The sequence below is a fragment of the Octopus bimaculoides genome, chromosome 13 (genome assembly GCF_046866305.1).
Source record: "Octopus bimaculoides isolate indiv1 chromosome 13, ASM4686630v1, whole genome shotgun sequence".
NCBI classification, from domain to species: Eukaryota; Metazoa; Mollusca; class Cephalopoda; order Octopoda; family Octopodidae; genus Octopus; species Octopus bimaculoides.
The window spans coordinates 34,189,205-34,196,396 of record NC_142940.1 but is presented as its reverse complement, the minus strand read 5'-3'; the positions used below and the strand labels follow the sequence as shown (position 1 = coordinate 34,196,396).

The window sequence follows — 7,192 nt, the reverse complement described above, 5'->3', positions numbered from 1 at the left end:
GGCGTTTTATCTTTAGTGAAGACTATGACATTTCGATTATCTCAGTATTTGATATGAGCATTGTGATGAGTAACCTCAGTTTAATACGGTCGACCTTCCCCTTGCATTTATCGTTTGGATGAAACCATCAGAGCAAAGTTTCTCTAGCTTCAAGCAGTCATCCTGATTAAGTCTGTCCCGTTGATGTGGGGCGCTCAAAATTTAGCCGTTTTTCAGGAGACGCATGCAAAAGTCAGGCCGAATTACAAGGAGCGATTCCTCTAAGAAGGCACTCCATCGTATCTCTGGTAGATTTCTTGTACGAAAAGCAAATGTTATTGATCACCATACAGTTCTGTTTAGACATTCTACTTTGGGTTTTCAATAGGATTCTATAGAATTATTTTAGTGTGGTTAATAACATCTTGAGACATAAATTGAGATTGAAGCTGGAGAACCAAACATAAATGATATTCTGCGTTAAATTAAGAAACAGTAACGAGTGAAAGTTCTGTAAATAATTATAAGCTTTAGCTTAAGTTCGCTGTATATTGGCAATAGAAAATAGAAAAATATTGGGGTATATAATCCCTCTACAAAACTAGATTGGGTATTTGTGCGCGTGGGTCAGCACACTAAACGTGAAAATAAGGGGTGTGGATTCGATTCCCACGCGTACTGATACCCATATATTTTCTGTCGACGTGGGGCGGTTATATGCCCCAGTATTATACTATTTTCTATTTCCAATACACGGCGAACACTTATGATTATTATTTACTTATATATTTTGAAGACAGCGAATTGATTCAGGAGTTGCCATATCAGAACACGCAAACATCATTGCAAACCTTCAAAAATTCACATTTAACCACAATTTCAATAGAGGTATAAATCAGACGATGTTAGAGGTTAGTGTTTTGTAGATTTCGATTCAAAGTATACACTGCATTCATCTCGAGATACTTTTATATTTCTTCAAGAGAAAATAGCAACTTCTGAGATCTGACAGTGCTATAATCATGTCACTTCTGGATGGCACAACATTTTTATATATGATTCCAAGAGATGTTATAAAGGTGATTTTATTAACTGTAGGTTATGAATGTACAATTGCTTACAATTACGAGGACTAATTATTCTTAGTGGACCGTTTAAGATTAAGGGTCATAGGGTTACTGCAGTCTTGGAAACAGAATACAAACTAGTGACGATTTGATTGCTAATGTGGGGCTCCTCACAATGAACTACGTTGACAGATGGCACACTGAATCCTGTTTGAGGCAAGAGAAGCTGCTCAACATTATTACTGTGTTTCATGGACAACAGATAGTAAAAACAAGCAGGAATACTGACATATTGAACAAATGATAAGGGATATTGTTGAGGGTGTCTCTACTTATCGAATATCTGTACTTGAGGTTAATACCAAGTAGATTTGTAATAAAGAATCGTTTTACTTGGGGAATTCAATTAAATCCAATTCGGAAAACTATTTCGCAAGATTCATATAACATAATATCAGTGGCACTTGCGTGTGCGCGCGTACGTGTGTGTGTGTGTGTGTGTGTGTGTGTGTGTGTGTGTGTGTGTGTAACAATTATTATTTGCGACTGCAGTAGTATTTAGATAAAAGGTGGATGGTATGCTATCTGAGAGAGAGATAGAATATCCCTGCTATTATTTACACGCTATATCTGTGAATACCTCTATAAAGATAATGAGAAATACGATCTTTCAAAATGGATAGTAGCAGCGAGTAAGCTGATGTTGAGAGTTGGGCCAACATCTAACATAAGACTAACTGTTAATAATGTATCACATAATATCTTAGTCGGACACATGACACTATCTTGCCGCCGGAAGTTCTTTAACTACATTCGCTCACTTCCAGTTGAAATTCCCCGAATATGTTAATGACATAAGTAACATATGGAAGAATACTATTATTATTATTATTATTATTATTATTATTATTATTATTATTATTATTATTATTATTATTATTATTATTATTATTATTATTGTTGTTGTTGTTGTTGTTGTTGTGAGCTGGCAGAATTGTTCGAACGCCGAGCAAATGCTTAGCAGCATTTTGTCCGTCTCTACGTTCTGAGTTCAAATTCCACTGTGGTCGACTTTGCCTTTCATCCTTTCGGGGTCAATAAATTAAGTACCAGTGAAAAACACTGGGCTCGACGTAATCAACTAGTCCCCTCCACCCCACCCCAAAATCAGTCTTGTACCTTTTATAGAAAGGATTATAATTATTGTTATTTCTGGGGGTTTTGTTGCTTGTTTGTTTTTTTTTTTTTTGTCATTGTTGTTCCGAGTTCAAATGTCGCTGAAGTCAGCTTTGGATTTCATCTTTTCGGAATCGATAAAATAAGTACCATTTGAGCACTGGGGTTGATGTAATCGACTTACCCCTCCCCTCAAAATCGTTGGCCTTTAGAAAGAATTATTATTATTATTATTATTATTATTATTATTATTATTATTATTATTATTATTATTATTATTATTATTATTATTCCTCTTTAGTAGAGCTCTCATTGACTTTTTCAAGTTTCACTAGAAAAGGAAATTGAGAGTGGAGAGGGAAGTGCTGTCCTCGAGTGAATTTATCGAGACGTGGGTGAAAGTTGCGAAAATGGCAAGAGTCGATGGTATCTCTCTAAATGTAGACCTGTGAGTTGGAGAGAAAGAATTGGAGAGGACACTTGCTCATAGGGTTTCAGGAAAATCTCGGACGGTAGGGGTTTCTCGATTATCCCTAGAGTCATTCCTGTATCAGGAGGGCCACATCTCTATCACCCCCCCACACCACTTTTTGTACCTCTGTATGCTATGCATATGTCTCCTCTTTCCTAGTGTATACCGTGTATACTATTTTTCTTTCTTCTTATTTATCTATTTATTTATTTATTTATTTTTATCTATCATTTCATTATTATATGTAAACCCCCACACTTTATGTCTGTCTATGTATTGTACCCCTCACCCTTCGCCCACGTGGCAAATAAATGAAATTATTATCATTATTATTATTATTATTATTATTATTATTATTATTATTATTATTATTATTATTATTATTATTATTATTATTAATATTATTATTATTTACTTTTAACCTGCATGTTTGTTACAATCTTTGTCGAGACATATCAAGCATCTTAGGGCGAGTGAAGGGTAGGAAATGTAACAGTATGACTGAAAGCTTGGGGCGGGGGAAGTGACAGGAGCAGTAACAAAATATCTTCATGTAATACAACACATACATTTAAATTGATAGGGTTTTGCTAAGGATGTGGGTAGTACTTGTCAACACAATCTTTTGGATTTCTCTGTGACATGGTTCTTCTGGGATATTATCTAGATGTTTTTGACATCCCTTTCTTATCATACCTGGGGCACCCACAATAACAGGAACAGTTCTTGCTTTAAGATGCCACATCTTTTGTATTTCAATTTCCAAGTCATTATATTTATTCAGTTTGTCAAATTCCTTTACAGATATATTTTTATCAGTGGTAACCCTTACCTCTATAAGTCTACAAATATTTTCTTTTTTGTCTTTAATGACTATGTCTGGTCGAGTAGTTTTGTCAGTGTTGGCTTAGAAAATTTCAGAGGATAATGACATTTTTACCTTCAGCGACTTGCTCAGGATGATGTTCATACCAGTAAGCAGAAGTGTTGATTTTGTAGTGTTTTTCCAATACAAATACTGTCCTAACATAACGTGGCGATTTTTTAATTCGTTTGGTGTCAGCACAGGACATCCCGAGACAAGATGTTCTATTGTTTCATCAAATGTGTCGCAGAATCTGCATTTAGAGTCAGAACTGTTTTGAAGAACGTCAACCTGGTAGTTTGTGGTAAGCAAGCTTTCGTCTGGTGCCACTAATATGAAACCTTTTGTCTCTTTATTATTATTGTTGTTGTTGATGATAATGTAGTCGTTGTTGTTGTTGTTGTTGTTGTTGTTGTTCAAATTCCATCGAGGACTAATTTGCCCTTTATCCTTTCGGGGTTGATAAATTAAGGACGAGTGAAACATTGGGGTCGATGCAATCGACTAGCCCCCTCCCCAAAATTTCAGGCCTTGTAGCTATAGTAGAAAGGATTATTATTATTATTATTATTATTATTATTATTATTATTATTATTATTATTATTTATTTATTTTTAATTATTATTATTATTATCATTATTATCATTATTATTATTATTATTATTATTACTTTGTTATAGATAGATTTGCGTAGTCTCACGTTGAAAATATCGGAACTTTTGTCACGTTTACTAAATAAACAATTTTCCTTCTCGTTATTTTCAAACAGGAGCTGCTCAAAAGTATAGCCCACCTCTTTTCTTGAAGTTGACAATAAGATCTGTCCTTTACGTATTTATATCATTTAAAAAATATCTATGACTTCGACAAAGTTTTAAAAGTGCCTTCTTTTTCTGGTGTAGCAGTAAGAGGTCGTGTCAAAACAATGATAAACATTAATTATGTCTACATAACAGATATCCCTGAACACAAGAAAACAAATCTTGTAAAAACGATAAACAAAAATTCTTTAAAATCTTTACGAAAAATTCACACATTTTAAAAGAAAACATAATGAAGCTTCTATAGACAATAAGACTAATATATATAATTCACAGACATGTTTGATATCTACAAGAACAACAAAAACAACAACATTCACGCATCTTTCGCCGAACGAAAATGATTAAAAAATATTTTTATATCAGCAACAAAAGTCGAAATCTAGTCCCGGGCTTTGCTAGTGCTATTGGCAAAAGATGAATTCTAGATACGGGAACCTAACTGAAAGAATAAATGTTAGGTAGTTGTAATATATATATATAACAAAGGATGTCTGTGCATGTTGTGTGTGTAGTACCTATGCATTTCTACAGTTTTCAACCGATTTTCACCGAACTTTACACACGCACATTACTTATGCGCCAATGATGGTCATGCACTATAACGGCCCAGAGCGAGAAACCGGGAAAACGGTGTTTTACACGGGTTTTTCTCTAAAAACTTATGCAGTTTTCAACCGATTCTCTCCCTTTTTTGCTTTATTTCTCTCTTCTCTCTCTTTTCCTCATTCTCTGTTTCTCTTGCTTACACATATTCTCTCTCACCTTCTGTAATGTTTCCTCTCTTATTGTCTATGTCTGTTTCTTTCACACTCTCTCTCTCTCTCTCTCTCTCTCTCTCTCTCTCTCTCTCTCTCTTTCTTTCTCTATCTCTCTCTCTCTTTCTCTCTCTCTCTCTCTCTTTCTCTCTCTCCCTCTCTCTCTCTCTCTCTCTCTCTCTCTCTCTCCCTCCCCCTCTTCAACTCACTCACACACTAATTGTGTTCCGTCTATTTCAATTAGTCTACAAATTGTCTTCTGTGTATTTCAATTAGTCGTGCGTAAAAATCTCTGTTGATACGGTTTTTGTACGTTCTCCCTGAAAAATATTTTAGTTATTTTTAATTTTTGTTCACCCAATGTGTTTTAATTCAGTTTTGCCACATCTGCCTAAAAATTGACTTCAGTGTATTTCAGTTTTGTCGTGCGTAAATATCTTTGTCTTTACGTTATTTGTACGTTCTCCCTACAACATTACTTATTTTAAATTTTTTGCACCCCGTCTATTTAAATACTCTATTTACATTTCTCCCTCTATCAAAACACGTTGTGCGTGCGGTCGTGCATGCATAGTACGACTGATATGGGCCACATACAGCCGATAAGCCTTTATTACAAACCAATGAAATTTCAACCACGCCACTGAGCAGTCATGCGTTCGAAAAAGCTATCCTAAAGCGGCTCAAGTTTTTTCACTCAAGCTATTTTCTTCTAGAGCTTTATACACTCAAACGGAGTCTGCAAGTTCTGACTTCCTTGTCTATATATGTAAGATTCTTTGTCTGTCTGTTTCTTATGCATTCTCAAATGGCTCGATCAAATCAAATCAAACTTTACATGGTAATAGTATCAGACCCGATGAGAGTCAACATGTAATTTTTTTCCATTTGGATTAAAACAATATAACATTGGTACTGGTTTGGTATTACGTTCCAAAAGCGAAAGAATAAGATTTATATTGCAATGTCATAATACTGTTTCACTTTTATTCTTTTACTTTTCATTCTAAGCCTATAATATTGCTACACTTTTATTCTTTCACTTTTCATTCTACTGTGATAAATAAATGAATAATTTATATCCTAATGTGAACAACACTACGCATCGGCAACTTTTCTTCTTTACCGCCATGACAGCGGAATGGTGTGTCAGTGTATGTGTGTCGAATGACATAACGAACGGCTGGAGGTGAAACAAAAAACAATTAGATGGCAGGTCCAAGGGATATAAAAATACACATTTACCGTTCAATTACCAGTTCATAATTATCGCAGCAGTTGCAAGGTTGCAAGGTATTTACAATTACATATTTACCCTTAAATTAATGGAGTCTCGATAGAGAAGGGAGATGAGATTTTCCCAAGATCAGCAAACGCATCCTGCAGCACGTCAAATGGAGTCTCAAGAGAGAAGGCAGATAAGACTTTCCCAAGATCAGCAAAGGCATTCTGTAGCACGTCAGATGGAGTGACAAGAGAGATGGGAAATGAGACTTTCTCAAGATCAGCAAAGGCATACTGAAGCACATCAAATGGAGTCTCAAGACAGAAGCGAAATGAGACTTTCCCAACATCAGCAAAGGCATTCACATACCCCCACCCCCAATTTTCCATGACAAGTTAGGGCTTGGAATACTCCAAATGGATGCATGACATGTCGCTTTGTCGAATTAGCCCATTATTTACTCCACAAGTATTTTATCGTCAATGTTACACTTTCCCGTATCACCTGTTTCAACGTAACTGTAATATATTTACATACTATGCCATTTTAATCCTGAGCAACGCTGGGTATCTCTGTTAGTATGTAATTAAAAAAAGAACGTTCTGAAATGAAATCATCACACGATTGCAGCGAGAATTTAGGAAAGTGACTTATTTGTTCATTTTCTCACGTTACAGGGCCGTTATGTGAAACAAGATATCCTGTACAGAGACGCAGCAGGACATGGAACTATGTATTTTGTATTTAATAGTGGAGACTGGACGAGGGGGCAGACTAAACAACTACATTACATGGCAGCTCGTAGATGAGTTCCACAATATAGGGATTG

The 7,192-nt window shown here is 35.3% G+C and overlaps 1 long non-coding RNA gene across 1 annotated transcript in view; it reads left to right on the top strand.

Annotated features, from left to right (window-relative positions):
• LOC106872058 (uncharacterized) overlaps positions 1-6,050 on the top strand; it is a 204,951-nt gene extending 198,901 nt beyond the window's left edge. The window contains exon 3 of the long non-coding RNA XR_001409732.3: positions 1-6,050. This exon is cut by the window's left edge and continues 839 nt beyond it. This is a non-coding gene — a long non-coding RNA (uncharacterized LOC106872058).
• Positions 6,051-7,192: the final 1,142 nt, after the last annotated feature.